This window comes from Mesoplodon mirus, assembly GCF_964341445.2.
Source record: "Mesoplodon mirus genome assembly, chromosome: 5".
Classification (NCBI taxonomy): Eukaryota; Metazoa; Chordata; class Mammalia; order Artiodactyla; family Ziphiidae; genus Mesoplodon; species Mesoplodon mirus.
The window spans coordinates 112754150-112779992 of record NC_138980.1 but is presented as its reverse complement, the minus strand read 5'-3'; positions in this window follow the sequence as shown (position 1 = coordinate 112779992).

Sequence of the window (25843 nt, the reverse complement as noted above, 5' to 3'; positions counted from 1 at the left end):
CAAATCAATAAACAAATCTACCAATGATAATAAACTCTTAATTATAAACATAAAATCAGAAACAAATTAGATGCAGAAAGCAATCCCCAAGTCTACCATTGCTCCCAAAGTCCACCGCCTCAATTCTGGGATGATTCGTTGTCTATCCAGGTATTCCAGAGATGCAGGGCACATCAAAGTTAATCGTGGAGATTTAATCCGCTGCTCCTGAGGCTGGTGGGAGAGATTTCCCTTTCTCTTTGTTCACACAGCTCCTGGGGTTCAGCTTTGGATTTGGCCCTGCCTTTGCATGTAGGTCGCCTGAGGGCATCTTTTGGGAAGTCTGAGATCCTCTGCCAGCATTCAGTAGGTGTTCTGTAGGAGTTGTTCCACATGTAGATGTATTTCTGATGTATTTGTGGGGAGGAAGGTGATCTCCACATCTTACTCCTCTGCCATGTTGAAGGTCTCTCTCTGACATGTTTATTAACAAACTTTTATATTACCATTCTTTGGTGTCAGACACAGTTCAGGACATTTTATATTTACTCCTCGCAAGTTCCCTTAAGGTTGGGTACTATTATTATCCCCGTCTTTACAGATGAGGAAATCAGCACACACAGAAGTAAGTAACTTTCCCCAGCTCACAGAACTAGCAGGTAAAGAAGCTGAACTCTGGCAGGGTGGCTCGAGTGATCATGCTTTTATACTATGTATGTCTTGCAAATATTTCCCAAGCTTCACATTTTCCATTTTATTTGGTTTATTACTACATAAGTTAAGAATTCGGCATCATATAATCAAGCCCATTGATCTGTACATTCCTCTTACGTGTAGTAGTTCTTTTAAAATATATCCTAAGGAAATCAAACAACTACAAAAGGTGTTTTGCCAGGTACATTTATATCAATATTTTTACAATAGCAAAACAACTGCAAGCAACTTAAATGTTCAACAAGAGGACTGAACAAATATGACACATTCATGCACAGATCTTGTGCAGTCATTAAAAATGAAGGGGAGTCTGTATATTTGTTGACATAGAATGTAGTCACCATATACTGGTAAATAGAAAGGTAAACTTTGGAAACAGAAACTCACCTGTTCAAAAAACATATGTGTGAATACATGTTTGTGTAAACCTCTTAATATATTAATAAAGGTTTCTCTTGGCTGCTTATCTCTCTTTTAAAAAACATTCTACAATGAGAACGGATTACTGGTAAAAGATAGCTTTTAAAAAAAAAAAATCAAGGTCCTAATCTAAGTGTAACATCACCAATGCAAATGGTACACTGATTGAGAAACACCCTTATTTCCAGAAAAAGCCTTTCTTTATCAAAAGTCCAAAGAAATATTCACCTGTTTTTTGGTTGATAGTCTTTCTGAAATACATACAAACAGTATTAAACAAATATGTTTTTTTGCACTGCTCTATAGATCTCTTTATGCACTGTGGGTGTCAAATACAAGCAATCTATTTGTAGATGAGACTGGACATGCCCTCTTATACACAGACCTAAGAACCCTCCCAATACACCATTATTAACTGGATAATTATTCTTGGAAACATAATAGGCACTTGGTAAATACATACTGACTATTGAATGAAGAGCCTGTACCAGCACACTGACCAGAGACCAAATTTAATCCCACTGCAGGTTAAATTCAGAAGCCAGTTCTTAAAATAATTATAAAACATGTATTATGTACACCAAAGTGTAAGCTTTGAGCAGACAGATTTTTATCAACTGATCACTTTTGTGCTCTCAGCTCCGAGATCAGTGCCTGGCACACAGTAGGTACTCAAAAACTATTGTTTCAAAAAGTAAATTAACAGGTAAAATAACCCATTCATCCCAACAGCTGACAAGGGATGTCAATTTTACTGTTACCATCTCACAGATTACAAAACTAAAACTAAGAGAATTTAAGTAACTTGCCCAAAGTTTCACAGTTGCTAAGTGCTGGATCTGGGACTTGAAGCCACATGGTCTGACTTTAAAGTTCCTGTAAGCACACTGTACATCCTCTCAGAACAGACCACTCTGGGAGTTCCCTGAGGACACAGACTTAATAAACCTTTTACACTGCTCTATTGCTATGCAAATATCCTTTCATTTCTTCAGCAAATATTTATCAAATGCTCGTGATATGCCTGTTTTAGACAATGGAATTACAATGGTTAGAACAAAAAAGTCAGGTGAGGCCCAGTCACACAGTTCAAACATTCTTTTGGAAGGAGACAAACAACAACTGTGCCAACTAGGGAATAAATAAGATAATTTTAGAGACATACATGCTCTGAGGAGACTTTAAATAGGTCGATCAGGGATGGCTCTTCTGAGGAGAAGGGGCCCTTTACAGGAAGATTTAGTGCAGACTGTCACAGGCACAGGATCAAATAGCAAGTGCAAAAGCCCCGAGTAAGAAATAAGCTGGGCACATTTGAGGATATAAAATGGCCAGCATGCTTAGAGCAAGGGAACAAGGGAGAAAGTGGGAGCTGGGTCGGAAGTCCTTCAAAGTCATTTTTCTTTGGAATTCTTAATGCTACCATAGAATAAGTGTTCAATTTAGGAATATTAAGCTAATAAGTGATACAATACTTTTAAAAAACTAAGAGGGAAAATAGAGATAGTATAAACTAGCATTATGAACCCTGTGAATTTAAAATAAATCACTAAGGATGTAAGACTGGCTACAGAAAACGTTGCTTAACACTGGCACTGGCTTTCAAGAGAAATCATGGAATCTCCCCTCTGGAGATGGTTTAAAATAGGGTTAGATATATTCACTCAGTGCAGTCTTGCCTGAATGCCTCCACTGACCTCTCAAGGTCTTGCCAGTCCTATGATTCTGTGATAAAATTAGACTCTTTCATTGGGCGAAAACAACCCTGGGTTTACCATGCCAGCTGCAACCTGGAATAATTGGAAGGGACTGATTTTGGAGGAGTGTACCTCTACAGCTGAGACAAGATGCAATTAACAGATCCCCCAACCTCTCTTATTTCATGTTGTACTGAGTACTTTGCTGGTTCTCAGCCAATAATGGCTGGTATCAGTGATACAAGCAAAGTCAAGTGGTCTGATCCATGATTAAACAGTAGATGTCTTTATTAGCTGCTGACCTTGCACGGCTTCAAGAATTGTGTACCTATTAGCTGATTCTTTGATCCTTGAAAATAGGAACCAGATAAATCCAATAATGCATTTTTATTTGGTCTCTTTTCCACCAGTCTCAAGATGAAATAACTCAAGTTTTGATGTCATGAGCCTTAACCTCATTAAGCAACTCAGCTCACTGTTCAGATATGTAATCATCAGCACTTATCCAGTGTATTTTCTCGTTTAACAATTGCTGCTTTGAATAAAAATTCAAGGAAATATATATTTTTTCCCATGACGTTGTCATTTAGAGGCAAATGGCCATAATGACTAGAGCACAACTCTGGAGTGAGGCAGACCTGGGCTTAGAGCTGACTCCTTCCCGCCCAAGATGGGTGAACTTTATCTGCGTATTAGAGAGAATACCAGTTCCTGTTTCATAGACTTGATGCTAGAATTAAATGCAATAGTATTAAGTAGCTCTCTTCCCTCATCTTCCACACTGTTCTCTATCTTATCTCGGATGTTCATTTAACGTAGAACACTATCAGATATAATGGTGGATTTATTTGCTTTTATTGTTCTTCCACTCTCCGCTTTCCCTCACCCTCTGTCAATACATACATACACACACACACACACACACACACACACACACACACACACACCCTTCAGATATAAGCTCCATGAGGACAAGGACCCTCTCTGACTCATGCATAAACGTCCCTGGATAAATATTCATGGAGTAAATGAAAGCACGACAACATCTTGCACAATGGTTTCTGGTGTGTGATCAGCATCCCATAAAATATTAGGTGATTAATTTTTTTCTTGGAAATAAGGGAAGGTTTAGCTACATCCATCAGTTCAACATTTGGAGCAGCCTGTAGCCAAGGTCAGAGTGAGGGGAGTTGCACAATGGACAAGAGTTTGCTTCTGGCTTTGCCAACAATAATATGAGTTGGGGCAAACAATTTTACCCTTCAGTTTCCTCACATGCAAACTACTTCCATATATGAGATTCTCTGAGAACTATATTCTTACTAGTGTTGTCACATTATTTTGTAAATATTGGTCATGTTTCTCAGTAAAAGTGGTGTCAAAGACCAAGAAAAGCAAGTAGTTATGCTGTTAGATGCTCTCAGAACCAGCCCCCCGATTTCCTGGCACCTCCAATTAGCCTCACTACCAAATGAGGAGACCAGAAAACAGAAAGATGAACAAATGCATTGATACATGAAGCCTTCTCAGTGAACATCTTCACTGCTTCCCTATTTACCCAGTCCACAAAACACAAAGGGAGGGAACACCCTTCAAGCTTGGATTAGCCAAAAGAAACTGAGCAGCTTGGTGTTTGTTTCTGGATCAGTTTTGTTTGGCCTGCATGCTGAGAAATCTACAGGTTTGTGTTACAGAGGAAATGTTCTTTTAGTTTCTTTCAGAGAGTCAGCTTTGCTTTTTTTTACTTACTTTCTTCACTTATTCACCATGCTCATGATGTACATTTGGGCTTCGTGGATAGGGCATGGTTGAGAAAGGGAGCAGTTCAAGGCATGAGGCTCAGATTTCAGAAGGAGCAACAGCAAACCTGGAGATTCAGACTCTAACACAGCTCCTTTCCGTGTTAAATTTTAAACACTTACGCAAACTCAAGATGAAAGCCTATATGCTGGTTTGTGTTTCAATAGGTATTTATCTGAAAAGCACAAGAAGGTGAGGAAAATCATGGAAAAAGAAGGAAAAGGGGCAAGAGGGCCGAATAAAGGCAAGGAAAAATGTGTGAAAGGACAAAAATAATGCTCGAACTCAAAACGGAAAGAAAGGCTATCAACAGGTGGATTAATAACTAGAGAAAGTGGTTTAAGGGCAAAGTTTTAAATATTTTTTAAACTCTTTTTTTCCAGAATTTAGAAATTAGATGGTGATTTGATTGGAGAGATGTTTTGAAAAGGGAAAAAATGAATAGTAGAAATGTCTAAAGATGCTGATTGAGAGGAACAACAAAGCCAGATGGCATAAATGGCATCTTTAGGGATTTTGTGGCATAAGAAGCTATGCTAAAAAGTGCCCCCTCTGTCCTAAAAATGCTGCACTCATACTCTGAGCATGCTCTGTGTCCTTAGCTAGCCATGTTAACCCACTTAATGGGCTTGACCCTAAACCCTCTAACTTTCTCTCCATCATTCAGTCCCTTGGTTTTTTTTAGCTGTCTTCAGTACTTAATCAAGCTGATTTTGCTGCCCTCCTGGACATCTTAATCAGCAAAGGTTGTCTTCTTTGTGAAATATTTGTGGCATACTGATACTACAGAATTTGAAGCAGCTATTTAAAAGAATGAGGACATCTACATGAAGGTTAAAAAATTAAGCTGAAGAATACTTTGTATAGTACGATCTAATTCTGATCACTAACAACAACATGTATATCAATTATTTGTATAATTCTAGAGAAATGTAGGAATATATGTATAACTGCTAGCTTTGGTTTTCTGAGAGGTGGGGAGGGAGACAGAATGGCAAAGAGGAATGGGGTGATTGTTAACAAAATAGAAGCTTTTATCTCTATACAACTAAGAATGGTCAGGAGAATAAGATACAGCCAAAGTGACATAAGCAGAAGTTATTGTGTGGGACTTGCAGAAGAACTTATTTAAAAGGAAAACAGGCAGCTTGCACACACCCTTCTGCCCTTCCCACTGTGCTCTTTCCTGCTGCCTGAAATACTGACATGAGGACTGGACCTCTAGCAGCCACCTTGGACCATGAGGATGGAAGCTACACGCTGAGGATGATGAAGCAGAAAAAGACAGAAAGGAAGGTTTTCTGATGACTTCATGGTGTCAATTACCACACCTGAACTGTCTACTTCTGATGAATTTAGTCCTAATTTACATAGATAGATACAGACAAACTAGATGCATATGGAAAATAAAATTTCTTATGGAAAAAAATGATAACATCAGATTTCATATTTTTGCTTTCATAGCACAGGCATATTCCATTTATGCTCAGATCTAGAGGAGCTCACTTGTTAAATCATGATAATTCTGGTCGTGTCTATTTTGCTTCTGTAAAACACTACAGATCCCAATGAATAATTGAGTGTTTGGAGTTGTCGTGAAAATTCTTGGTCTCTGTGTTTCTCCTGCTAACAATAGAAGGTCTTGATGAATTGATTAAGCAAAAATAAAAGTGCACTGAGGCAAGAGTGCTACAATCACTTAAACCTATTTTTAAGGGGTCAAAGTGCTAATGTGTGAAATTTCAGACAACAAAACATCAACTGGAAATAAGAAATCTGAGCTGAAACGAAGCACAAGCCTTGTTCAATGACATGAGAACAGACCTGGAAGTAAAGTCGTCTAATGGGTTCTAATTCCGGCTCTGCCATCTAATTATCATTCGTGCCTGAGTGATATCATTTAGCTTATCCATGCCTCATTAGTGAAATGGGATAACTGACCCATAGGGAAAGGAAATACCCCAAGGTGGAGCGAAGCATGGTTGAGGGAACTTTGTGGAAGTCCTCCCTCCATGAAATAAGGTATACTTCTGAATGTATATGTGCCCAGCAAACCAGATATTATACTTACACTCAAAGCATGATTTGATCCCTGGTAAATGATGTTCTGAACAAATGATGACTGGCAAAGAATACGGAAGGTGATGGTGTATAAGGGGTTGTGAGCAGACAGCACTCCTCCTTCCTCACTCCCCCCAGTTGTCAATGGCCGTGAGCGTGGGAAGTAACTGTAGTACAAACTCCTTTTATTACATAGAAAGGTGCTAATACTACACAATTAAAAGAACTGCCCTGAATCTCCTAGGCAATGCAATTTCCTTTTTGAAAAATTTGATTAAGCAGACAATGGGAATTATTATCCCCATTTTACAGATAAGATTATTCAAACTCAGAGATAAGAAATAAGTTGACCAGGGTCACTTAGGTATTGAATGGTAGAGCTGGAATCCAAACTCAAGTTTCCAACTCTAATCTAGTAGCTAAATACACTGGTCTACGTGGGCTATAGTGGAGCAGGTTATAACTAATATGCAAGCTTGACAGGGCATATTTAAGATGTGAGAGTTATTTTCTCATTCCATTGCCCTCCAAGCTGCACATACTTTTTCTTTTTTTAAACATCTTTTTGGAGTATATAACTGCTTTACAATTGTGTATTAGTTTCTGCTGTATAACAAAGTGAATCCAAGCTGCATATACTCTTGACAAAGTAAATAATCCCAAGTATATACACACACACACACACACACACACACACACACACAAAACCATGTTTACAGTTTTAGAAGAGAAAGAAGAGCCAGGTCCTGGGCTCCCTAGGAGGAGGTTCCATATGAGCATAAACATTCATATGAAGATTAAAACTGTGTTGTTAATAATTTAGTTGTGACTCAGACTCTTAGTCATTAAGCATGGAAGTTTTCAAGCAGAATCTAAGATAGCCACGGGTCAGAAACTCTAGAGGACAAAAGGCACATCTGTCTCATTTACTCCTGATTCCTCAGGGCTTAGAACAAGACCAGTTAAATCAAATGAAGTAAAACAATATTTGTAGAAGAAACGGATGCTTGAAACTAATTCTTCTACCTGTAGTTGAAGGGTTCTTTTGAATGTCTAGTCATTTTCTAAACTTTGATTTCTCTATTTAGCCACAAAGTTCAGGTTCTTGGATGTGTAAGACTTGGAATTTAAAAACTTTGCATAATGACGTCCACAAGATTCTAAGCCCGCAAGGGCAGAGAAAGATGACTTATGTTTGTTTTTAATTATTGTATTCTCAGGAATATCATAATACCTGGCATAGGTTTAATGCTTGCAGTATTTATAGATCAGTGATGTACTGGGTTCATTTCCATGTAAATAATGACTTCACTATAGGAACTAGAGATCAAATGGCTTTGAAGAGTTAAGGCAGCTTTTACAAGAGGCTAACTTTACATTTAGTATTAATTTTGGCACTACAAAGCACGGTCTCCAATGGAATCAGTTATTTATGTAGAATTAAGAAAATCTTAACAGAAAAACAAAATCTATAGTTTAGGTCATCAATTACCATTGGTTTGGATTTAGACCAAAAGGAAAAAGAGAACTCATCTTTGTAGCCCCAGTTCAAACACAGATAAAAGTGAAGACCCTTACATTAATTTGGATCACAACTGCCTAAACTATATGTAACAAAAAACTAATTTTTGTTTCTGTGACCACATGATGTGCTCCAACACTCCTGAGCTATGGAATTTCCCTGAAGCAGATAGGAAGCCATTTACTTTGGTGAGGTCATAACCCTTTTTAAGATTTAGATCTGACAGGAGAGCTGTATCAGCACTAATGAGAGACAGAGAGATGGTGGCTCTGGAGCGAAGTCCCTCTGCCAAGAGGACCAAGAAGGAATTTCTTTGGGAATCTTACAGGAAAAATATCCTTCAAAGGATAAGTAGTAACTAAGACCAGTAGACCCTCTCAGCTTCTGCTAAGGAAAAGAATTAAAAATCTAAATGAATCCAAAGGAATCTGACAACTGATGAAAAATGACTTAGAAAACAATGCTTATTTTGTCTACATGTGTCTTTCTCTCCACTGAGTACAGAGTCAGGGGCCTTCCCTGGCCAGAGATGCAGACTAGGATGGAGAATAAAATATTTATTAAACCATATACGTTAGAATGTACAGCAAGTGTACAGCAACACAAGTAAACTCTTAATTAATAAGTGAGGAACCCAAGAACTAGTAAAGAAAAATGAAATGTCCAAGATCACTCTATCAGTTACTGGCAGACCTAGAATTAAAACCCAGTTCTTAACTCCCATCGAATTCAGTGTGGTAATATTTTGGTGTTATTTTGTAAATAATTGTACCATATCTTCCATGGGAGCTGGTAGCCTATTCTACAGAAGCACAAAATTTCAATTATGAATTTTTGAATTTAGTGTCATAAATCATGGAAATTCACATTACATGCACATAAGAATATACAACACTACACATCTACCAGAAGAGCTAAAATTAAAACACTCACAATATCTAGTGTTGGGAAGGATTTGCAGCAAGTGGAATTCTTGTATGTTGGTGGGAATTTAAATTGCTTCTGCCACTTTGTAAGACTATCTGTCAATATCTAATCTACTAAAGCTATACATATAGCACTCTATGACCCAAAATTTCCATTCCGAGACATAAACCTAAGAAAAATAAAACTGTGCTCACACAAAGATCTGAACATGAATGCTTAGTCCAACTTTATTCTTAATGGCCCAAAACTCAAAACAGCCCAAATGTCCATTAACAGTGCAGTGAATCAATATAGTTTGTTATATTCATACAATGGAATACTACACAGTCACAAAAAAACTAATATTCTGCTTCATACAACAATTTGGGTGGCTACCACAGATATAATGATGAGTGAATGAAGCCAGACACAAAAACAACTATTATATGATTCCATTTATGTGATGTATAGGAACAGGCAAAACTAATCAATGATGGCAGAAGTCAAAATAGCAGTTACCTCTTGGCGGAAGGAGGAGTGAGAGGTGGGTGGATGCTGATATTGACTGTGCAGGTACACAGAGAACCTTCCAGTGTAGCCGAAATGTTTTACAGTGTGTGTGTGTGTGTGTGTGTATGTGTGTGTATGTGTGTGTGTCCATTTAACTCCTACCAAGGTATACACACTTATATATACCATGGGTATCAATTGAGCTATACACTTCAGGCTTACACACTTTCCCCCCTCATTGTATATATATTTATACCTCAATTAAAATTCTAGGGAATTTATCCTGAAAAAAGCTTCTAAGTATGAATGATTTATATTCTCATTGAAGAGAAGGGTACAGTAAACTTTTCAAACAAAGTATAGCGTTTGAACACTTAGGGCCACTTAATGGCATGTTAAATGAATAGCTATTTATTTATGTTGGAGAAGCAGAAATGCTCATGCTAACTAAACTGTGAGTTGTAATAACTCATTGAAGGGCTATAAAGTCATTCCTTAAGATATTCCATGCTCTTTCATCATTGCTCCTTATGTTCAGAAAACATAAATCTTGAGATGAGTAATAATAGTTGAGATGAATAAGAAGAGATGACTAAGGAATGGACTAAATGACACAAAGAACTGAGAGAAAAGACAGTATGGGCAGGTGATGTATTGTTAGTCAGTATATTTTTGTTGTGAGTCACAGCTTAAGCATGGAGAGAGGATAAAGAGGTGGCTTCAAGAATAAAAGGAGGGGAAAAATTGTAGGACGCAGAGCAACTCTAGGAATTTTCAGGACCAAGATGGGAGACATTTCATCACTAATGCTACCATCTCATCCTGCCATGTCTCATAATTTTCTTCGGCACCTCTACATGGAGAAGAGCATGTCTACAGGTCTACGTCACTTTTGAAGAGTTCGTGAACAAAGTCTAAAGTTTCAATTTTGTCAAAAAGTCAAACACCAATTTTTCTCATGCCACTTTTGTCAAAGACTTGCTCTACCTGTCAGAATAATGAGGTTATATCAAAGTAGGAGAATAATAATTATAAGCCAGAAAGCTTTGGCAGTTTTCAAGGCCAAGAGCTGTGCCTATACTTTATTGTATCTCACGTTCTGCCCTTTAAGCCATAGAATTAATTAGCTCTAGTTTTCAGTTTCCATTGAACTCAACTTACGTAATGTTTGTCTGGATGTCTGATCCTTACTAAGCTTAATTTTTTGCTCTTTTGTAGCACTTTGAGAGCTCTTTGCTCAAATAATCTCAGTAAATAATGCTGACTGACAAACCATTTCCTCTTCATATCAAAATATCTCAAAAGACTTCCTCGTAAAGAGTTCTGATGTCCCACAGTTCATCATATAACTGGTATTATTAACCTTAAATATATTTTTATTTCAAGTGGATTCTGCTGATAATGTTGCATTCTGGGGTCTTGAGAGGTTACAGAGTAACCTGTTCCATGATTACCCAGTGCTTGGCAGTAATTCTTGCTATTTAGCCACCAGGTTTTTTTCCTTTTCTTTTCTTAAGATTTATTTATTATTTATTTATTTAATTTATTTATTTTTGGCTGCATTGGGTCTTAGTTGCAGCACGTGGGATCTTTCATTGCGGCGCGTGGGCTCTTCGTTGTGGTGCGCGGGCTTCTCTCTAGTTGTGGTGTGCGGGTTTTCTCTTCTCTAGTTGTAGCGCTCACGCTCCAGTGTGCGTGGGCTTGTTAGTTTGCCGCATGTGGGCTCTAGTTGAGGCACGCGAGCTCAGTAGTTGCTGTACCCGGGCTTAGTTGCCCCATGGCACGTGGGATCTTAGTTCCCTGACCAGGAATCGAACCTGCGTCCCCTGCATTGGAAGGTGGATTCTTTACCACTGGACGACCAGGGAAGTCCTTTTTTTTTTTTCTTAAGGTCCACAATAATTCTTACACTTGGAGTCCTCATCTTTGCTGTCTAGCAGGTCACTCCAAGTGCCTTTCTCACAACTGGTCTAAATAACTCTCTAATTTTTTTAATCAAATTTTCACAGTAGTTTTACTATCTGTGCCTACATAGTTGTGAGCTATCTTAAAGACGTTTGCAGAAAAAACTGCCATCAGAATTCTACCAGCATATACTGAAACAACTTGAATATTAAGAAGGGCTTAGAAGTTTCCTAATTTGATTCTCCCATCTTGAAGATAGCCCACTTAAGACCCAGAGAAATTACATGACCAGTCTGAAGCCACATGGTTTACTGGCAAATAACAACAATAACACAACAATAAAAACTGAAGAAGAGCCACCATCTGTTGGATGCTTACCATGTGTCAAGCACTATGTTAAATGCTATAGGTGAATGATCTCATTTCATCCTCACAACAAACCTATGAGGTAGGTTCTAATATATCCCCTGATAGCCAATCTGAATATTCTTTCCACTGACCTACAAGACCCCTTGTTAATGTTGAAGAATGATGATGTCCTTAGTGTTCACATTAATCTTTTTGCAACAGTGAAATGAAAGAATGCTAAGAATCATAAATGTTTGTTTTTGCCATTTTAAATGTCAACTAGTGATAGCCATATTATATTTTAGACACAGTTATTTTCTTAACTTTATCCTGATGTTATTTTGTTATCATCCTCTGACCCTGTGATTTGTTTTTATTTTATTCATAAATCTATTACCCAACCTTGGCCGTAAAAGCCAGTGGCTTTTATTAAGGAATTCTGAGATAATCACTGGTTGCATTTTTATTATATGAAATCTGGCTAGTATATGTTAATCCATAGGTCTTTGCAGAATATGCAAAATGGCCTGTTTCATGAGCTTGTGATATAAATGAGGTCATTTCTTATTTTAGTATTCAAATTAATCTCTAGAGCCTTCATATGCCTATTAGCAGGAACTCAAGTATCTCTCTTGGAACTCTTCCAACTCCCTGAATATTTCAAGAACTCTGGAGACTTTCTCATTCCAAGGGGATCAGTTCCGCTTCACACTCAGGAGAAAGAACTAGAAAATCTCATCGATTCAATGGTAGAGAGTTCCTCAATCCGCTGCAAACACATGTGGACCCACACGTTGGTATGCTAAATTCATCTGCTGCTCTGATGTCACTAGTGTTCTGGCAATACTTTTTCAGGTCTCAGGGTCTAAAGGGCAGGAAGTTTATTTCCCAAATGTTTCCTTATATCACTCTAAGCATAAGTTCCAGTTCTGAAATCATTCCTACCATCTTTGATCTCAGCCCTGAAAGTAAAACCTGACTGTATCAGTGTGCTAGGGATGAGAGTGCCCCAAGCTTGGGATCCCTAAATGTTACAGTGCAAAAATAGGTAGACACAAGAGTCAAACTGGTTAAGGTAATCCCTGGCTCAACCACTTAAGAGCTGTGGGAACTTGGTCAAGTCATTTATCCTCTCAGCTTTCCCATGGGTAAGATATGTATCATAAAGTTGTTTCGAGACAATCTGTGTAAGGCACAAAGAAAAATCTCTGATACAGTAATATTATTATTATTCTATTCCTATTAAATAATATATAGTTATTGTTTCAAAGCACACACAGCACTGGGAGAGGCTACAAGCTTTAGACACACACACTCCACTGCCTTTGTCCACCAACCCATGACCATAAATGTCTCGACACTGAACTCAGTTACCACTCCAGGCATCCCATGTGGTATAACCCCACTGAGGTGCTCCTAGGGAATCTCTTCCTCCTGTGAACCTCTGTAGGCTGACCAACTTAATCAACAAAGATGATGGGCTAGGATTGAATTTCAAAAGGAAAGTGGTTTAGGTCTTGATTCCCTTGTTCCCAAAAGGTTTCTTGACCCCTATACAATTTTTTTCAACTCCTCTTCAGTGATTATCATTACCTGTTAAGTGCATATCAGAGAGACAATTCTTACCAAAATGGACATCTTGTTATCCCCTTTTTTTCCAAGAGAATAATACATACTTGCCTTATAATTGAAGAGTTGACCTTAGAGAGACATTCTAGAGCCAAAAAAATAACTCCTCCAAGGCAATTTTCTCTTTACACCAAGACAAAGACATGGCTGGTGGCTTTTATAAAACAGCCATTTGCTTTTTCTAAAAATAACTGAAGTTTTATCTAAATCATGTGCAGTGGTCCCCATATATTTCATATCTAATTACATAGGCTTTCTTTCTGCTATGAGAACTCATGGGTGTGCCTAAAGGAAATGAGACTGAGAACACAGTAGGATTTTAATGACAATAGAAGTCAAATCCATAATAATAATAGCACAACGTTGTGCTTCCTGAAACCATGTATATCTTCACTATGCTATTGATAATTCAGAGAAGAACTGATTAAAATTTTCCAGGCTGACAGATCATCTGTTATGATGACAAATGATATCATGACAATATCATGACAAATCATGGGTCCCAAAAAGCTGTTTGTGAAGTTGCATTCTGGTAACCTAATTGCACCCTATACAAACATAAAACTCCCTCAACATCACACCTTTTATTCTGCCTGCATATCTGAATAATGTAACATTGGGTCTGTGCATCCAGTAATATTTAATCCACTCTATTTATTACATGCCTTTAATCTGTCTTTATACTGTATCCATTTATTGCTAGTAAGTTTTCTATGTTTGTGCTGTCTCTTGTAAATAAAAGGGACCAAGGGTTATAAACATCATACACTTTAGCACGCTCATACTAAGGACTAGACAGCAATGGTTGTACTTCATTGCAATCTCATAGAAGAGGATTTATAAAAAATAATATTTTTGAAGGATCAAGAGGAAATGACACATCACACTTTAAAAAAAAAAAGGAAAAGAAAAAACAGTCAAGTTAATGAAAAAACCACTCAAATTTATATAGAGAGTGTGTAAGATGAGATCTCCTGACCTAAGAATCTAGGGTTCTTTCATCAGGTTATTTGAGAAGTGATTGTTCTTGTTTTATAAAGTATACTGTGGTCAAGACATTACTTTTAAAGGAAAAACCAAGATACTTAAGATACTTAAGTGTGAAAAACCAAGATACTTAAGATACTTAAGTGTGAAAAACCAGGATACTTAAGACGTGCATTACTTACAGTCTTTGCTTATGATACAACAGAGCATCAATATTACTTTAACTGTCTTAGTAGCAATGCTGCCATGATGCCATCAAGAGAACCAAACTTTGGTAGTCCAAGTTCATGGATACCCTATTATAATGCCATTATGGTAGGAAAATGATTTTAGTGCAAGTTAATGGAAACCACATTACACTGGTAAGCAATTTTATTGTAAGTCTATGAAGAATACATTATGATGGTCAAACAATTTCCCTGTTAAGTCTGTGAAGACTGCATTAATAATGCCATTAGAAGAGCAAAACAATTTCAAATAAACTCTATGGGGACTCATTTCAGTGTCATGATGGTGGCAAAATGATTTCAGTATAAGTTTATGGAAGAACCCTTACAATGCCATTATGACAGCATTACAATAGTAAAAAGAAATTCTGGGGAGCCCATTATAAGGCCATTATAATTCCATTACATTGGTTAAAAGATTTCAGAGTAGTTCTACAGCAACACCACTACAATGGTAACAATTAGGTCATAGAATATATCAGAGTATGTGACACTTAAAAGGAAAAACCAGGTTCAGGTTTGGAAAAATCAGATTAATATCCAGGAAAGAATCAGGGTCTATAAAGATAGTCTTACTTTACTGAGTTTATCTGTCATCTTGGCTGGAGATATTTGTGATTTAAATTAAAAATTCAGTCCCTCTCTATGAGGTAAGATTTTTATTGCCCCTAATATGTTGCCACCAAGAATATGGTGCCACTGGGGAATCTATCCTATCTGTGGACCTCTGTGGTCTAGCTGCCAGAATCTATCAAAGAAGATAGAGCTTTTAGCCCCAATAGGGAAGTGGTAGAGGTTTTGATCTCTTTGTTCCCAAAAGGTGCCTTGACCTCTATAAACATTTGCTCAACTCCTCTCACATTATCGATACCACCTGTTTAGTAGCCACTCATTAACCAATTCATAGTTGGCTAATGTTGAAGATTTTGCTACTGTATCAGTCATTTAGTTTTATGGAGATGAATCTATTGTATCATCCAGCTGATTGATAAGCATGGGCTATTGATAAGAATGTGAAGTATGTAAGGAAGATTACGGATGACTCAGTATGATAGGCTGAATAATCCCCCCGCCCAGGCCCCCAAGATGTCCACATCCTAATCCCTGGAACCTATGAATATGTTACCTTACATGGCAAAAAGGACTTTGCAGACATGGCTAAATTAAGAATGTTGAGAATAAGGAGATTATCCTAGATTAACTGGGTGGGCCTAATATTATCACAAGGGTCCTTGTAGGAGGGAAGCAGGAGGGTCAAAGACAGAGAACGTGATAAAAAGGCAGAAACACAGATTGGTGAGATGATATCATGAGCCAAAGAATGCTGGAGGTCTCTAGAAGTTGGAAAAGGCAAGATATGGACTTTTTCCATAGAAGAAACCAGCCCTGACAACATCTTAATTTAAGCCCCATAAGACTCACTTCAGACTTCTTACCTCCCTAACTGTAAGAGAATAAATTTGTGTTTTTTTAAGTTACTATATTTGCGGTAATTTGTTAAAGTAGCAATAGGAAACTAATACACTCAGTAAAATGGATTTTTCATCTGCTATGAAATAAGCAATTTAAAAAAATTTTTTCTAATGACAAGACTAAAATGATCACATTATGCTCTTTTATAATAGACAGAATGTAATCATTTATTTTTAGATAATCCACTTACTTTTTTGCATGTCTTTAGGTGTGGATTAGTATATTTTAAAGATAACCATTTAATTTTTTCTACTTTTATTGCATGTTCCTCTTGATTCTAGTTCTTCAAATAATGTCCTTCAAATAAAACATTTGGAAAAAAGGAGAAATACCCAAAACTTTGAAAACATAAAGAATAATATTGGCATCAAGAAACACGTGACGTTTGGATGAATATTTTAAAGTAAAGGTATGTCTAGAAACATCTCATTCTTTCTACAAATATTTGTCCTTTCTTTCCTGGTAAAGGAGAGAATATATGCATGTGGACTGCTTCATATATGAAACAGTCACCCCAGGCTGGAGTGAGAATAAAGTTGGCAAGGTGTGCAAAAACAAATAGTGCTCAACAAAGGTCACTGTGCTTATTTATATTTCCCAGTATCCTTTTCAGCTGGGCTGGGGACACAGAAGTAAGTTCTGGCAGATGAGAATGTGAGTGGAAGTCATATCTCACTTCTTGTTCAGAGCATTTAAGAGCCGGTATGCTTCCTACTCTCTTTTCCTGCTACAACCAATTTATAAGTCATATGATGATAAGGGGACGTGACAAAATGGAAGAAACCTGGATTGCTGAGTTACCAAATGGCAAAGAACGCGCTGCAAAACTATGCTGGATAACTTTTGTTAAGATACGAAGAGTTTGAAGTTTGTCTGTTGTGGCAACTAGCATTAATTACCTTAACTAATAACATATGGGAAGCAAAAAGAAAGTCAAAAATTCCTTCCCAAAGCTATTATTATGTTTGGAATTAACTCCAGTTTTTCCAGAGGTCATAGTATCTTCCCCCAAAATAAAAGTTACATAGATCTTAACTGCAATACCAACATAAGAGAAAAGGCAACAGGAGATAGGACTTAGAGATATGTTTCCTTAAAAAGATGTACAGTATAAAGAATTGAAACTCTGGAATAGCATTATTGTGGGGAGGATGTTACAAAGGAACATATTTTATTATTGTTATTTATTTTGTTTTCTTAAAAGAGACTTAGAGGATTCAAAATTAAAACAAAAGAAATTTTAAGAATTAGAAGAGCAATGTAAGCTTGGAAGGACTAATCTCAAAGATATTTGCACAGAGAAGGGGGATGAATCTAGCAACAAGTGTTCCAATGGAAGATTCATTTTAAGACACTTTGGTGAATTTTAGGCCCCAACAAAGACTCACACTTTATCAATATTCAAGGATATATGGGCATGAACATATGCCACTAAGCTCTCCCCACGAGAACATGCTGTGGGTGTAGCTAGCTAACACCCTCCAGCTGTAGCACCTCTAGATCCACCGTGTTGTTAATGCTGAGTCCATGCTTCCCCCAACCCATGACTAAGCAAGTGTGTGTACTTGAGCCTGGTCATTCATGCCCAGTGTTGGGCTCTAGTGAGAAGCCTTTGTTAGGGGACTCCTCATTGGCTGAACATATCTCAGAACTGCAATGAATCTAAACTGTTTTCTATCCAGCTCGCCTTTCCTCCCATTCTCCTTTCACAAATGTCAGATGTGCATTGTACCCAGATGCAAGTATTGCCCTCTTCTGCTCCCTCTCCCTTCAAACTCCACAGACTTATTCCAGCTTGTCAGCCATTGTTTCTTGAAAGACCTGAACTGACACAGTTAGGACCTAGGACTGCCTCCCTCCCCATCCAGAGAGCAGTGAAGAAACCAGCCTGGGTGACACCAGGAGCATGGTTATATCCTAGCACAATGTGAATGCTCCTTTTTTCAACACCAATTTTTTTAGCCAAAATGTCTGTATATATGTATGTATTTGTTAGTTAGTTTATTTATATATTTGTTTCCTCATTGCCCTATTCATGGGTTTGTTGGGCTGTTGGGCAATCCAGATTTGCTTGGGGCCAGTGTAGACTGAAACTGCATCAGTAAGGTATAGTAAAGTTTTATCATCAACACTTCCATGCTCAACCTACTTTTCCATATTCATTTTATCCCAAAGAAGCATAGAAATCAGGCTTTCTTACACTCCCATCCCAAAGCTGTCTAGTAAATCATTTCATGCAAGTAATCACTGCATGCATGTATATATAGGATATGTAGATCTTTCTTTAACCTTCAAGCTTTATATCGTTCAGATATTGATCTTAGGAGTTTAAGATCTTACAGCTTAAAGAACTGGGCTTGTGATCCTCTCACATACAAGTGGAGCAGAGCAGGCTGGTATATGGATCAATAAAGATGTGCTGGTGTCTTTACCTATAACAGCTTCTGCACTTATAAGCAGGTGAAGTACGGCACTGCTTCCCCTGGACTCTCATATTGTTTTTAACTGCAATATGTAGTTACTCAAAATATTTGGAGGAAATTTTGTGGAGTATGGCCAGGTGGCAGCATGGGGAAGAAATGGGAAAGGGCAACAAAAGGTATAGAACATTTGCCTTTGGAAAGAAGCTATTATTGGGCTTAGAATTCTGTGCGAAAAGTTCCCAAATGCAAAAGCTCAACAGATATACAGATTTTGCATATTTGTGCGTGGAATAAGCACTCAATTAATGTTGTTTCTCAACAAAATTATAAAAGTAACATTACATTCAATGCCAAGTGTTCGCTAAAAACATTCCTTCAAAAAATCCATAAACTGCTAGAAGAAAAATGAAATGCCAAAATAAATGCTATTATGTAAAGGTAGACAAAACTTACTAAAAGATATATTGGAAGATTATACTGAGCCTGTCAGGTAAATCAATGTGCCTGAAATCCAAGTATGGAAATGTTCAATATCACTGATATGGGACTGTTAAAAAAATAATGTAGTAATGGTTTAGGATTGTTTAGACTTCTAACCAAACTTGACCCAACAAAGGTTGTAGGCAATCCACGGTAAAAAACACAGACTCATCCCCAGAATTTGGTAAGACCAAAGCCATGTTTCTTACAAAGATTTATTAATGGTTCTCTTAATAATACATATGGTTAACAGAATAAAAATATATTAGCATAAAGCAGAATAGGAAAGGAAATGAAAACACCTCTCTAGAGGAAATTTGAGGTTTTACTACAAACATTCAATACAAAGTTCTCCTCAATTCTATTTCATATTAAAAAAAAATAAGGAACCGTAAGAATTTATGCACACCACCCTCCAAATTTTCCAAAAGAATATTGGATATTTATGGTTTGATGAAGTCTAAAAGAAGTTGTTTCCATCTTCTTCCTTCTAGTATTAGTGGCTATGTGCAATTTCAGAGACATTTCATCCTCATGTTTTGAATTCATTTGTAATTAAAATGATTTAAAAAGTAACTTTTGAAGTTTTTAGAATTTTTCTCCATGAAGAAAGGGAGGTCATGCTTTGTCAAGAAGGTATGAACTTGAATATTCACAAGTTTAAGTTAGGTTTAAAATTTCAACCACAAGAACATTCACTGAGCTCTCAACTCAGGAGTAAGTTCTCAACTTTTCTGTTTCTTACCTGCTAAACTTCCCAGAGTCATGTAGGAATCTTAATCAGTAAATTCTAATCTCTCTAAAGGTGAAAAATGATCAGATTTTGTGAGGGCTGGGGATCTATGTTCTAGATAAACCCATCTCTAATCCTGAGGGTGTGGGAAGCGGCAGGATTGCACTTTTGAGGAATAAGGCTGGACACAAAAAAGTAGCCTCTTGGAACCCACTGGCACCACCTGTACAGTCTCCTAAGTTCTAACAGAGATTAGGATCTAAGTAGAGATTGGTATTGCCAAGCCACATGGACTTCCAGTGTTGCATCCTGGGAAGCCAATGCTCCCCTAAGCAGTTGATATTCCACAGAGAGTTATCAAAAGCTAGATCCAGGTATACTTTATACAAGTCAGAATGAGATTTATCTTAGACTGTATTCATAAAGGTGAAATTCAATTGGATCTCCAGAGAGTTTCTAACTATTTTTTTTTTAGCAGAAAAACCATTAGCACATTACTGAGGAATAGTCAGATGGACTTCTGACATTAAAATGGAGCTGGTTGGACTTCCCTGGTGGTCCTGTGGTAAAGAATCGCCTTCCAATGCAAGGGACGCGGGTTCGAACCCTGGTCAGGGAACTAAGAGCCCATATGCCGCAGGGCAACTATTGAGCTCGCACACCACAACTATTGAGCTTGTGCACCTCAACGAGAGAGCCCTCGTGCCCTGGAGTCCATGTGCCACAACTAGACAAAGAAACCTCACATGCCACAGCTAGAGAGAAGCCTGTGCGCCACAACTAGAGAGAAACTCGAAGAGACCACGCTCCATAACGAAAAGATGCCGTGTGCCTCAACAAAGATCCTGTGTGCTGCAACTAAGACCTGACACAGCTAAAAAAAAAAAAAAAAAAAAAAAGGAAAATAAATAAATAAAATAAATAAATATTAAAAGAAGAAAAAGGATGGGCCTGGTTCAGAGCTGAGCTACACCAGGAGAACTCTCAGGCATCTGCATCTTGCACTTCTGCATGGCCTATATTTTTCTGATTTTTCCAGGGTAGCAGAAGGCACAGAAATGGCCTGTTGCTCTGGAAACTGCTCAGTGGCATGCCACAGGACTTTCCTGGCCTGTGCAGGGAGGTAGACGAACCCTACTTGACTGCTGTCATTATTAAATGCAGGAGGAGAAAATAGTAACAGTTAAGTGCTTCACAAAATGTCCTACTGTTTATACCCACTCTTGTCCTTCCTCCTAGTTGCCTTTAAGGGCCAGAGTTGGGACAAAGTCTATCTTTATTTTAAACATAGCAACAACCATCACTGACAAACTAGAGAGGGCAAAGAGTGTGGTCGAAAGGACACTGGATTGAAAGTCATAAGATTTGGTTTTAGCCACAAACCAATTTTGTGACCTTCAGTAAGTTACATGAATTAAGCAGTTCCCAGTATTCTCCTTAGAAAAAAAATGACCTAGTGATCCTTTGGTTTCCTTATGTCTGTACAAAAGTACAGTCTGTGTTTCTAAGTGGTGGCACGAGGATTGGTTGGAGTTACAGAATGTCCTTTACTAATACATAGATTATTTTCAGGGAAAGGTTAAGCTGTATTTGTGTCAGGCTGAAATTAAATTTCATCCAATTTCCTGGTGTTTTAATTCCATGAAAGGATGGAATCGGTGCTCCTGAGTTTAGAGATAGATGAGCTATGGGTAGGTAGGTCAGCCTGGAAAAATGTGCTGGTTGCATTCGACAGTGGCTACAAGTGATGGGGAAATAGAGTCCAGTGGGTTCATCTGGTGTCATACTTGAAAGATCATTTGTGCATTTGTGCATTTATTCTTAAAAGAGCTGACTCAGGACTGCTGTGACAGCTTTTAACTTAGAATTCTCTTATTTTTCTGGATTTCTGTCTCCTTCTTAATGGTATTTTAATGCAGTTTTTGTGTTCAATTATAATAGTGTTGCTAAATACAGTAGGTCTGATTCCACAGAAGAAGAATAGTTTTTTCAAAATCAGCATTTTCTTGCTGATTTGCCAGCTGTTTCAATAAATACTCATCTCCCAACTTCAAACGAGTATATTACACTCTTACTAAATATAAATGCCATCCACAGCTACTGGCTTTTGAGTTCTCTGTAAAATCAAACACAAAATCTGCACTATGAGGGACCCCTCTCTCAACCATGTGCAGGTGATTTTGCTGACTCGGGTGTCCTAAAGAATAATAAATGATTGTTTTTCCAGTCATTTCTTTCCAATGTAAATGTCTAAGAATGAGCAAATGAGTTAGCACCTCCTCTTCTAGTTCTGCCATCTATACTATTTCTATCTCTAAACCACACGGAATGATTAGTCAGGGCAACTTAAATTTGTGATGATAATGCCACATCTATTTCATACCTGTTTCACCAAAAAGACTTTTGACCTGCCTGGTAGGATAGGATCAACTATGTATTAGGTTCCAACCATAAATTTTTACTTTTGGATGCGGTTGAGCAATAAGATGTACTGATTAGGTGTAAGGAACAGATATCGTGAAAGTAAACTAAAATAGTAGTATATAGTATCCTCAGTATACATTTTGTACTTTTATTCATTAATATTGTAATAACCCCGGCTGAGGATCAGTGGGACCATAAGACTACACGTTCAGCCGTACATTGTTTTTCTCACAGTCCTCATTGAATTGTATGTGTTCATTTTTGTTTTTAATCAGCATTACAAGAAATACAAGCAATTAAGCCTTCAATATCTCCTAACAATAGTAAAAAGGCAGCTATAGTAATTGCAGTAAGCATATTTGTTGGTGTTTGTATTTAGAAAAATACTAGTTGGTCTTTTATTTGACAGAAACTAAAGCTGGGGAATTGTTACAGAAACAAATGCAATTCAAAAGCAAAATCGCTTCACTTAAAAAAAAAATTTATGTGAGTCTATGCTTTTGAGTAAACGTGTCTATCTAATAGACCAGTCAGGTTAATTAAAGAAAAGTATAAATTGCTGGGTCCTTAGGTAGCAGCCCTTGCTGGTTGATCCTTGGATTGATAACAAGCTTCTATGGTAACTATGTTTCCATAACCACCAGGTTGACTATTTTCCAATCAAACTATTTCTTCCCACACCTTCAGAAGATGAGAAAAAATATGAGGTCCTAAGGTACTGAGCCCAGTGTACCGCATTCTCAGACACGTGGGTGGCCAAGAGCAAATGGCCAGAAAACACTCTTATTTGGTATCGTGTTGTTTTCACAAAATGACATTAGTGGCCCACCCTGAATTCTTGATACACAGACTATCTACACATAAGAACCAAACTGAGGGGGCAAGTAGGCTGAATGCAAACAACCAGGTATTGACTAGATTTGGCCCTTTTGGTTGTTGGTTTTGTCAAAATAACTGGCCATTTAAATGAATTCAATCATTTTTAAAATCAGTTTGTGGATGCAGACACAGCCACAGTCTAACATAGTTGACATTCTTTTCCTTGCAGCTGGAATTAGAAATTAGACACTTTTTTAGACTCTCATCCATTCATAGCCCATTTTCTTTGCATACTTTATGGTTTGGGATTTCTGAAATAAATTTTATATGCAAAGTTTGATTTTAAATGTTTTAAGCCAATGTAATTGGAATTGTTTACAGTATTTTCTATGAGTTTTATCAGATGATCATCATACTTACATTAAATCATACACATTTGGAGACATTCTGAAGTTTGATATGAGGTTTATAGATAAAACCTCCAGCTTAGTATAATTTTTACACTTAATCAGAAATTTTGGTACTACAAATAAAATCTGCAATTTGAAGAATAGCTGTCTTTCTGGTTGTAACAAAAAAGAACTGGGTAGAGGTTTTTTAATGACTCTACTTTTTAACCACTTAGAATACAAGTTTATTTACTTATTATCCCTACTGGAATGTAAGCTCTCTGAGGGCAGGGACTTTGTATTTTTCACAGTTGTATGCTCAATGCCTAGAGCAGTGCTTGTCAGGCAGTATGCCCCCACAAAATATACATTATATTCAGGCATCTCACAAATTTTTATCTCATGGCACATTCTGGGTTCACCAAGCAAAAGGAGCTAACAGTAAAGAGAGATAAAGAGATGATACAATATACGATAAATACCCTGTTAAATGTAAACATGGAAATCTGTGGGAGCACAGAGGACAGGCCCCTAACCTAAAACAGAGGAATGAGGGAAAACTACCTGTAGTAAGTGATGTCTCAGCAAAGATTTTAAGGATGCACAAGAATTGACCAAATGAAGGAGCAACAGACCAATGGCTGGAGAAGTACATCAGCAACTAAATCTCCAAAAGTCCTGTGAACTCAGTTTTTTAAAAATGGACAGTAATTTGAAGGGAACAAAATCTCTAAAAGTTTGTTTATAGGAACTTGGCATAAAAGAGATAAGTTTTAGAAAGACTGTTAACTGCAGTATGGAGAATGGGTTGGAAGAACCACTGAAATAATCCACTTGGGAAATAATGCAGATCTAAAATAAGGCAGTGGCTTTGGAGCTGGAGAAACTTCAGTGGATTTGAGAGATATTTAAGAAGTAGGATGGAAAGAATTAAGAGCCTTACAGGTTTAGGGATGGGATAAAAGTGTTGGTAGAGCTAAGAATGATTCTTAGCATATGGGTTGGAAGACTGGATGGATGGTGGTGCCATGCAACAAGATAAAAATATAGGACAAGGAGAAGTTTACAGGAGGTGGGTGCTTGGGAAGAATCATAAAATTAATTTAAGGATATTGAACTCGAGATGCCAGTGTCACACAGAAGTGGAAGTATTCAGTAGAAAGTGAGATATGTGTGATGTTGAACAGTGATGCATGATGACAGAAGGAACTTGGAAGTCACCAACATATAGATGGAAGTGACATAAGAGAAGATGAGAACATGAGAACAGAGTTGAGGATGGAACCCTGAAGGATGCCAACAAATAAAGAATAACCAGCAAAAGAGAAGCAACCTAAATAATAATTATTAAAAGTATAAGAAAAGAGAACATTTAGGGAAGCAGTGAGAGAAATGTATTTTAAAGGGAATATAGTTACAGTCAGAAGTGACATTAAAATCAGGTAAAATGAGGACAGAAAAAAGGTACTGAAAATAAAAGTCTATCAGACTTGGCAATTAGGTGGTTATTGGTCAACCACACTAAAACAGAATAGTGTAGTCAGTGGCCTGGAAAACAGAGAGGTTAGGAAGTGAAGGACAGACAGACTCCTTTTTATAGACATGACTAGAGCATGAAAGAAATTCAGCAGCTTATAAGGCATAAAAGATTTACAGAGCAGCATTTTAGTTTTATCCATGATTATTTGTTTACTCATTTATTTGCTTCAATATTGGATAGACTTGAGTATAATTAAAAGAATATAGTCTCTGAGTAGGTGTAAGTTGACGAATCCAGGCCACAGGGGATGTTATTAGCACTGGATGGAAGAGCAGTAACATTTTATGTGAGATCTTGGGGAAAGAATGAAGCATATGTGGGTACAGATAAGCGGGTAGTGGGGTGGGGGTAGGGGGCTTATGGCTTCCACTGGATCTCTGAATTTTGGCTGATGTTGTGGTAGAGGCTTTGGAGGCTAGGAAGGTTTTGAAATAACTCCTATACAGAATATGAGAGTTATTCTGGGATGCATTTTGCAATACAGCAGCATAAGTTTAATCTTATGCAACTTTAAGTATTCTTCATTTCATATGTTTTGTGGTTGCTTGTTAACATCTGCAATCAATGCTAATTTTGTCCAGATATATTACCTCTCTTGCAGTTCATGCCTAGTGACCACCTGGGTAAGGCCTCTGGGTAGGAGATGGATGAAGAGGCAGTAAGTGCAGGGGAAAAGATAGTAGACTCGTATTCAGCTGCCGCTGGCTTTGAGACCTGCTTTTCTATTGTTTGCTGGGTGAATCTGCTACCACCTAAATTCCTCTTCTATAGCACAGAGATGATAATCTCCCATACTCCAGTTTCACACGGTGATTAGGAGGATCAATAAACATCATGCATTTAAAATTCCTATACAA